Source organism: Triticum urartu, chromosome 3A (genome assembly GCF_056163025.1).
Source record: "Triticum urartu cultivar PI428250 chromosome 3A, HENAU_Tu73, whole genome shotgun sequence".
Lineage (NCBI taxonomy): Eukaryota > Viridiplantae > Streptophyta > Magnoliopsida > Poales > Poaceae > Triticum > Triticum urartu.
In genome coordinates this window covers 535,304,716-535,315,670 of record NC_141875.1, presented here as the reverse complement: position 1 = coordinate 535,315,670, position 10,955 = coordinate 535,304,716, and positions in this window count along the sequence as shown.

Genomic DNA, 10,955 nt, shown 5'->3' with positions numbered 1-10,955 from the left:
TGATCGTATCTTCTATACGACTCATGCTCGACCTTTCGGTCTTCTGTGTTCCGAGGCCATGTCTGTACATGCTAGGCTCGTCAAGTCAACCTAAGTCTTTTGCATGTGTAAATCTGTCTTACACCCGTTGTATGTGAACGTTAGAATCTATCACACCCGATCATCACGTGGTGCTTCGAAACAACGAACTGTCGCAACGGTGCACAGTTAGGGGGAACACTTTCTTGAAATTATTATGAGGGATCATCTTATTTACTACCGTCGTTCTAAGTAAACAAGATGCATAAATATGATAAACATCACATGCAATCAAATAATAAAAGTGACATGATATGGCCAATATCACATAGCTCCTTTGATCTCCATCTTGGGGCTCCATGATCATCTTGTCACCGGCATGACACCATGATCTCCATCATCATGATCTCCATCATCGTGTCTCCATGAAGTTGCTCGCCAACTATTACTTCTACTACTATGGCTAATGCATTTAGCAATAAAGTAAAGTAATTTACATGGCGTTTCTCAATGACACGCAGGTCATACAAAAAATAAAGACAACTCCTATGGCTCCTGCCGGTTGTCATACTCATCGACATGCAAGTCGTGATTCCTATTACAATAGCATGAATATCTCATACATCACATATATATCATTCATCATTCATCACAACTTTGGCCATATCATATCACAAAGCACTTGCTGCAAAAACAAGTTAGACGTCCTCTAATTGTTGTTGCAAGTTTTACGTGGCTGAAGTAGGGTTCTAGCAAGAACGTTTTCTTACCTACCTGAAAGCCACAACGTGATTTGTCAACTTCTATTTACCCTTCATAAGGACCCTTTTCATCTAATCCGCTCCAACTAAAGTGGGAGAGACAGACACCCGCCAGCCACCTTATGCAACTAGTGCATGTTAGTCGGTGGAACCGGTCTCACGTAAGCGTACGTGTAAGGTTGGTCCGGGCCGCTTCATCCCACAATACCGTTGAAGCAAGATAAGACTAGTAGCGGCAAGAAAGTTGACAACATCAACGCCCACAACAAATTGTGTTCTACTCGTGCAAAGAGAACTACGCATAGACCTAGCTCATGATGCCACTGTTGGGGAACGTTGAAGAAAACAAAAAAATTCCTACGGTTTCACCAAGATTCATCTAGGAGTTCATCCAGCAACGAGTGACCGGATTGCATCTACATACCTGTGTAGATCACGCGCGGAAGCCTTCAAAGAACGGGGATGAGGAAGTCGTACTCGACGTGATCCAAATCACCGGAGATCCTAGCGCCGAACGGACGGCACCTCCGCGTTCAACACACGTACGGTCAGCATAATGTCTCCTTCTTCTTGATCCAGCAAGGGGAAAGGAGAGGTTGAGGAAGATGGCTCCAACAGCAGCACGACGGCGTGGTGGTGGTGGAGTTGCAGTACTCCGGCAGGGCTTCGCCAAGCACTATGGAGGAGGAGGATGTGTTGGAGAGGGAGAGGGAGGCACCAAAGGCGTGGATTGAGAGGCCCTCCTTCCCCCACTATATATAGGGAGCCTAGGGGGGCGCCGGCCCTAGGAGATCCAATCTCCTAGGGAGGCGGCGGCCAAGGAAGGAATCCCTCCTCCCCAAGGCACCTAGGAGGTGCCTTCCCCTTTTGGGACTCTTCCCTTCCTTATCTCTTGGCGCATGGGCCTCTTGGGGCTGGTGCCCTTGGCCCATATAGGCCAAGGCGCACCCCCTACAGCCCATGTGGCCCCCTGGGGCAGGTGGCCCCACCCAGTGGACCCCCGGGACCCTTCCGGTGGTCCCGGTACAATACCGGTGACCCCGAAACTTGTCCCAATGGCCGAAATAGCACTTCCTATATATAATTCTTTACCTCCGGACCATTCCGGAACTCCTCGTGACGTCCGGGATCTCATCCGGGACTCCGAACAACATTCGGGTTACTGCATATACATATCCCTACAACCCTAGCGTCACCGAACCTTAAGTGTGTAGACCCTACGGGTTCGGGAGACATGTAGACATGACCGAGATCGCTCTCCGGTCAATAACCAACAGCGGGATCTGGATACCCATGTTGGCTCCCACATGCTCCTCGATGATCTCATCGGATGAACCACGATGTCGAGGATTCAAGCAACCCCGTATACAATTCCCTTTGTCAATCAGTATGTTACTTGCCCGAGATCCGATCGTCGGTATCCCAATACCTCGTTCAATCTCGTTACCGGAAAGTCACTTTACTCATACCGTAATGCATGATCCCATGACCAGACACTTGTTCACTTTGAGCTCATTATGATGATGCATTACCGAGTGGGCCCAGTGATACCTCTCCGTCATACGGAGTGACAAATCCCAGTCTTGATCCGTGTCAACCCAACAGACACTTTCGAAGATACCCGTAGTATACCTTTATAGTCACCCAGTTACGTTGTGACGTTTGGTACACCCAAAGCACTCCTACGGTATCCGGGAGTTACACGATCTCATGGTCTAAGGAAAAGATACTTGACATTGGAAAACTCTAGCAAACGAACTATACGATCTTATGCTATGTTTAGGATTGGGTCTTGTCCATTACATCATTCTCCTAATGATGTGATCTCGTTATCAGTGACATCCAATGTCCATAGTCAGGAAACCATGACTATCTGTTGATCAACGAGCTAGTCAACTAGAGGCTTACTAGGGACATGTTGATGTCTATTATTCACACATGTATTACGATTTCCGGATAACACAATTATAGCATGAATAAAAGACAATTATCATGAACAAGGAAATATAATAATAATGCTTTTATTATTGCCTCTAGGGCATATTTCCAACAGAACCGCGTCCGGCATAATTATCCATCACTGATCCGGTGCCTACGAGTTTTCCATATACTGGTTCTCGCTTATTTACTTTCCCGCTGCTACTGTTACAATCACTACAAAATACCAAAAACATTACTTTTGCTGTCTTTACTTTTGTTGCCACTACCACCACTATCATATTACTTTGCTACTAAACACTTTGCTGCAGATACTAAGTTTACATGTGTGGTTGAATTGACAACTCAGCTGCTAATACTTGAGAATATTCTTTGGCTCCCCTTGTGTCGAATCAATAAATTTTGGTTGAATAGTCTACCCTCGAAAGCTGTTGCGATCCCCTATACTTGTGGGTTATCAAGACTAATTTCTGGCGCCGTTGCCGGGGAGCATAGCTCTATTCTTTGAGTCACTTGGGATTTATATCTGCTGGACACTATGAAGAACTTGAGAGATCCAAAAACCAAGATCTATCCCTCAACTACGAGGGGAGGTAAGGAACTGCCATCTAGCTCTGCACTTGATTCACCTTCTGTTATGAGTAAGTTAGCGACACCTACACCTGCTTCTGCTATTCGTTCTGATATGTCGCATGTTATTGATGATGCCACTTCTTCTATGCATGATACTTATGATGAAACTGCTTCTATGTCGGATACTACTGTGCCCCTTGGTGAATTTCTTGATGAACAAATTGCTAGGGCTAGAGAAAAAGAAATTATTGAATCTGAATACGATGATGATAGTGATGATGAAAATATGCCTGTTATTCCTGAGGGTTATCTTTTTGATATGGAATCTTCTGCCGCTATTTTAGCTTGCAAAGATAGATATGAGCTTAAGAGGTTATTAGTTAAATGGAACAAAGAATCACTTAGAGATAAAATGAAACCCGACCCTGCTTTTGCTACTTCACCTATCTGTGTTCCTGATAAGGATTATGAATCCTCTGTTGATCCTGATATAATTAGTTTGGTTGAATCTGATCTGTGTTATGGCTATGAATCTGAAACTGTTGTGGCACATCTTACTAAGTTAAATGATATAGCTGCCCTGTTCACTAATGATGAGAGATCGCGTTACTTCTATATACTCAAAATATTTCCGTTCTCATTAAAGGGTGATGCTAAGATATGGTTTAATTCTCTTGATCCTGGTTGTGTGCGTAGTCCCCAGGATATGATTTATTACTTCTCTGCTAAATATTTCCCTGCTCATAAGAAACAAGCTGCTTTGAGGGAAATATACAATTTCGTGAAATTAAAGAAGAGAGTCTCCCACAAGCTTGGGGGAGGCTTCTCAAGTTACTTGATGCTTTGCCTGATCATCCTCTTAAGAAACCTGAAATACTTGATATCTTTTATAATGGACTAACCGATGCTTCTAGAGATTACCTAGATAGTTGTGTTGGTTCTCTTTTCAGGGAAAGAACACCGGATGAAGCTGAAATTCTATTAAATAATATGTTGACAAATGAAAATAATTGGGCACCTCCTGAGCCAGCTCCTGAGCTCACTCCTGCTCCAATTACTGATCCTATTCTTAAACCAACTCCGAAGAAGAGAGGTGTTCTATTTCTCAATCCCGAAGATATGCAAGAGGCAAAGAAATCTATGAAAGAAAAAGGTATTAAAGCTGAAGATGTTAAGAATTTACCTCCTATTGAAGAAATACATGGTCTTAATATACCGCCTATTGAAGAAACCTATGATCTCAATTCTTTATTTACTGAAGAACATCCTGATCACGATATCCCGACACAGGTAGTAAAGGTAAATTCTCTCTATAGATATGATAAAGCTGAAGTTTCTCCTACTAAAATTGCTAGTTAGTGCTTGGATGAGTTTGATAACTTTATGTTTAAGCAAGACGACTTCAATGCTTATTTTGGTAGACAATTAAAAGAAAATGCTTATATGATTAGACGCTTGGGTGATTATATGGCTAATATTAAAGGTGAACTTAAACTTGTTAGCAAACATGCTTCTATGGTTACCACTCAAGTAGAACAAGTACTTAAGGCTCAAAAAGAAGTGCTTGATGAAATGAATAGTAAGAAAAATGATTATGCTATTAGAGTGGCTACTAGAACTGGCAGAATGACTCAGGAACCTTTGTATCCTGAAGGCCACCCTAAGAGAATCGAGCAAGATTCTCAAAGAAATAATATTGATGTTCCTAGTTCTTCTAGAAAGAAGAAGAAAAATGATAGAACTGTGCAAACTTCTAGTGAACCTATTGCTGAACCACCTGATAATCCAAATGATATTTCTATGTCTGATGCTGAAACACAATCTGGTAATGAACATGAACCTAATGAAAATATTGATAATGATGTTCATGATGATGCTCAACCTAGTAATGACAATGATGTAGAAGTTGAACCTGCTGTTGATCTTGATAACCCACAATCAAAGAATCAATGTTATGATAAAAGAGACTTTGTTGCTAGGAAACATGGTAAAGAAAAGGAACCTTGGGTTCAGAAACCCATGCCTTTTCCTCCGAAACCATCCAAGAAAAGGGATGATGAGGATTTTGAGCGCTTTGCTGAAATGATAGGCCTATATTTTTGCATATGAGATTAACTGATGTGCTAAAAACAAATCCTTATGCTAAATATATGAAGGATATCATTACTAATAAAAGAAAGATACGGAAGCTGAAATTTCCACCATGCTTGCTAATTATACTTTTAAGGGTGGAATACCAAAGAAACTTGGAGACCCCGGAGTACCTACTATACCTCGCTCCATTAAAAGAAATTATATTAAAACTGCTTTATGTGATCTTGGAGCCGGTGTTAGTGTTATGCCTCTCTCTTTATATCGTAGACTTGACTTGAATAAGCTGACACCTACCGAAATATCTTTGCAAATGGCTGATAGATCAACTGCTATACCTGTCGGTATCTGTGAGGATGTGCCTATTGTGGTTGCAAACGTTACTATTTTAACGGACTTTGTTATTCTTGATATTCCCGAGGATGATAGTATGTCTATTATTCTTGGAAGACCTTTTCTTAATACTACAGGGGCTGTTATTGATTGCAACAAAGGCAATGCCACTTTTCATGTTAATGGTAATGAGCATATGGTACACTTTCCGAGGAAACAACCTCAAGTTCATAGTATCAACTCTATTGGAAAAATTCCATTGATTATATTTGGAGGTTTTGAATTTCCTCTTCCTACTGTCAAGAAGAAATATGATATTCTTATTATTGGGGATGTGCATATCCCCGTTGAGGTAACTTAGTGTTATTCGAAATTTCTCCGGTTTCATGATTATCGGAATGAGTTTGTTAACAAGACTTGATCAACCTTGTTAGTGGATTCTTTTTGATGAGCATGAGATGGATGAAACTAGAAGCACAAACTTCTGTACCCTCTCTATACTTTCTGTTAATTAGTAGAAATAAAGTAAAAATAGTATTTTTCTGTTTGTTTCCTGACTTATCCGTGCAATATAAAAATATCCCGAAAATAAAAGTCCTCAGAATGACATGCCAATTTAATATGATTTTTTCGGGAATATTTGAGGATTTACTGTGCAAAAATCACCGCGGGAGGAGCTGCCACCTGACCACGAGGGTGGTGGGCGCGCCCCCCCTTAGGGCGCGCCCCCTGCGTTGTGGGCCCACGGTGGCCCTCCTCCACTTATCCCAGCACCCATCTTCTTCCTCTGTCTCACACAAACCCGAAAAACCAACTCAAGCACGAGTTCCAGCCACTTTTACTGTGATTTTCGATCTCCTTGCTCAAAGCACCTCTCGCAAAACTGCTTGGGGAGATTGTTCCTTGGTATGTGACTCCTCCATTGGTCCAATTAGTTTTTCTTCTAGTGCTTTATTCTTTGCAAATTTGTGCTGCATAGGTGACCATGTTCTTGAGCTTGCATGTCAAATTTATATGGTTCCAAGTAGTTCTAATGCTTGATTTAGGCTCTAGGCACTTGTAGGAGTAGTTGCTATCAGTTTTACTAAAGTTGGTTCACTTTTGTTTGAAGTTACTAAAAATTTCAGAATTTTTCAGAGAAAAACAATATGCTTAGGAAGATGTTCCAAGGTGGTTCCTCTAAGAAGCAAGGACCCAGAATTGCTATGCGCGATGCTGACGAGGATCCACCAAGAGACGCTCCAGTATGGCCTTGCGAATGGCCGTCGGAAAATTTTATGGACCGTGCGGGAATTAAAGAAGAATTCAAAGCATATTTGCGCAATGCCGGTCTTGAGGATTTTGAGGCTAACAAATGCCCCAGTATCATGATCTCACAAGTTCATTTGTGAGGAGGTTTGAGCATTCATCTTCGCGTAATTCTCCTTCAGTCATGTTTGATCTCTTTGACAAATCTTATACCATGGACTTAGAGGATTTCACTTATGCTTGCAAACTTCCATCATGGGGTAGTGTTAGGGATCCCCCTAAATCTGAATTTAGAAACTTTCTTGCTAGTATAACTGTGGGGGAATCTAGAGATATAACGCATGTTAGCATAGGGAGCATTCACTTTCCTGCTATACATTATTTTGCTCTCTTCATCGGTAGATGCATAAATGCTAGGGATGAAGCATGTCACATGTGTGTTCCTGATTTTAGCATTCTTAGGAGTGATGTGTTAGGAGACCAATCTTATCATATGGGAGCCATTGTAGCTCGTAGGTTGCATCATAATAGACATAATGGAGATTTCTTTGGAGGAATTTATGCAACCTGCTTAGCTCATTTTCTTGAGATAGACATTCGTGAGGGTGATACAGAGTTGCCTCCTGCATATTTAGATTATGACTCTATGGCTTCGCACCAGTTTGTCGAGAGGCCTGAATCACCTCTCTTATATCGTTTAATTTTTGACAAACGACCTATTTTCCGTATTACTCTCCCTGCTCCTACCTTCTTTGATTCACAGACAAAAAGAAGATATGTTATTACCAGAGAGGAGGCAGAAGAGTACGAGAGGAGAGCGGAGGCAGCTCGACTCCACGCTGCAGCTCAGCAGGCGATAACCGCTGCACATCAGTATGATCCCAACTATTCTTCCTCATCACAGTACGACCCCAACAACTATTATTATGGATATCCGCCAGGCTAGCCGTGGCCATAGACCAACTTAGGCCAAAAGCCTAAGCTTGGGGGAGTACGTATTTCTCACAGACATTACATTTATGTTCACACACACTTATTGCTAGATGTCGGTGCTCATACTCTTTCACTGTAATATCCATGCTAATTTAGTTTCCTTTTCCTGCTTTCTTCTTGTGTGTTTGCTAAACCATAAGAAAACCAAAAAAATTAGTAGTATTTTATTTTTCTGCTGTAGTAGTAATAATTAAAAAGAAAACCCAAAAATATTTCCCGTTCTTCTTTTGCTTGTTGGGAGCTTTCCCGTGTAAATAGTTTTATTTCTTTTCTTTTCTTTGGGGGTCAGTAGGAGAAGACCATAATTAAATTGTTGAAGTGGCTCTTATATGCATTATTGTTGATTTAACCAAGAGCCCATGTTGCCTTGTCTTCTCCTGTTTATTGAATGCTCGTAGATTCCAGCTTAGTCCAATGCACGTACACTCTTATTATTATTCACACCGTTCGGTCGTGCAAGTGAAAGGCAATTATGATGATATATGATGGACTGACTGAGATGAGAAAAGCTGGTATGAACTCGACCTCTTTTGTTTTTGTAAATATGATGAGTCCCTCGTTCTTGATTCAGCTTATTATGAATAAACATGTTTGCAATGACAATTAGAGATCGTAGTTGCTTGTGCCATGCTTGATTAGCTATGAGTTATAATGATTTACCTTGTGTGCCAACATGCTATTGAGATGGTTATGATGTGGTATGATGGGGTGGTATCCTTCTTTGAATGATTTAAGTGACTTGACTTGGCACATGTTCACGCATGTAGTTGAAACAAAATCAACATAGCCTTCACGATATTTATGTTCATGGTGGATTATATCCTACTCATGCTTGCATCCAATGTTTATTAATTTTAATGCATGTACATGGCTGTTGTCGCTCTCTAGTTGGTCGCTTCCCAGTCTTTTGCTAGCCTTCACTTGTACTAAGCGGGAATACTGCTTGTGCATCCAATCCCTTAAACCCCAAAGTTATTCCAGATGAGTCCACCATACCTTCCTATATGCGGTATCTACCTGCCGTTCCAAGTAAATTTGTATGTGCCAAACTCTAAACCTGCAAATAAACATTCTATTTTGTATGCTCGAATAGCTCATGTATCAACCAAGGCTGTCCTTATCTTCCGTGTTGGTTATTCTCAAGAGGAGTGGACTCCGCTCCTCATTCACGAGATAAATGGCTGGTCACCGGGATGCCCAGTCCCATGCTTTATGCAAACTAAATCAAAATTAATTGCAAACAAGACTCCCCCTGGGACCTGATGTATGTTGGAGGCACTCGTTGTTTCGAGCAAGCCATGGATTGATGCTTGTTGGTGGAGGGGGAGTATAAACTTTACCATTCTGTTTGGGAACCGCCTATAATGTGTTTAGCATGGAAGATATCGCCATCTCTTAGTTGTTACGTTGACAATGAAAGTATACCGCTCAAAATACAAATTATCTCTATTTCAAAACCGAGCTCTGGCACCTCTACAAATCCCTGCTTCCCTCTGCGAAGGGCCTATCCATTTACTTTTATGTTGAGTCATCACCCTCTTATTAAAAAGCACTAGCTAGAGAGCACAGCTATCGTTTGCATTCATCACTGTTAATTTATATTGGGTATGACTATGATTGGATCTCTTTTACCATGAATTACAATGTCTAGTCAGTCCTTGATCTTTAAAGGTGCTCTGCATTTATGTTTTGCGGTCTCAGAAAGGGCTAGCGAGATACCATCTTGTTATATCATATTATGATTGTTTTGAGAAAGTGTTGTCATCCGAGATTTATTATTATGGCTTGCTAGTTGATTATGCTATTGATATGAGTAATTATGAGGCCTAAGAATTATTGCAAATGTGGTTAGTTATGATCTATGCTGAAAACTTGAATGCTGGCTTGACATAGTTACAATAACAAGAGCAAACAGAGTTTGTAAAAGTTTTTCTTTCTTTCTTTCAGTTTGTCAACTGAATTGCTTGAGGACAAGCAAGGGTTTAAGCTTGGGGGAGTTGATACGTCTCCGTCGTATCTACTTTTCCAAACACTTTTGCCCTTGTTTTGGACTCTAACTTGTATGATTTGAATGGAACTAACCCGGACTAACGCTGTTTTCAGCAGAATTGCCATGGTGTTGTTTTATGTGCGGAAAACAAATATTCTCAGAATGACCTGAAACTCCACGGAACATCTTAGAAAAAATAATAAAAAATCCTCGCCAAAGATGAAGACCAGGGGGCCCACACCCTTCTCACGAGGGTGGGGGGCGCTCCCCCCTAGGGCGCGCCCCCTACCTCGTGGGCCCCCTGGATGCCCGCCGATGCCAACTCCAACTTTATATATTTGCTTTCGGAGAGAAAAAAATAAGGAAGAAGAAATCATCGCGTTTTACGATACGGAGCCGCCGCCAAGCCCTAAAACCTCTCAGGAGGGCTGATTTGGAGTCCGTTCGGGGCTCCGGAGAGGGGGATTCATCGTCGTCATCATCATCAACCATCCTCCATCACCAATTTCATGATGCTCACCACCGTGCGTGAGTAATTCCGTCGTAGTCTTGCTGGACGGTGATGGGTTGGATGAGATTTATCATGTAATCGAGTTATTTTTGTTAGGGTTTGATCCCTAGTATCCATTATGTTCTGAGATTGATGTTGCTATGACTTTGTTATGCTTAATGCTTGTCACTAAGGCCCGAGTGCCAACACGCAGTTCAATTAAATAATAATTTACAACATATAACATGTCATATGTGATGGTTAAGACTATACCACTTCACATGTAAATCCTGCAAAAATAAGTTAGACGCCACTAAACCATTTTTGCAATTTTATCATGGCTGCTAGGATTTCCGTTGCAAACTGTTAGCTACCTACATTATCATCAAGCCTGATTATTCAATTTTCTAGTTTAACTTTCGGGGTGTATGAAACACAAGACTTAATGAAAAATCACGAGCCCCAAACTAAACTTTGTTAAACGTGTGACCCCTGTCTAGATCACATCTACAAGCCCTTT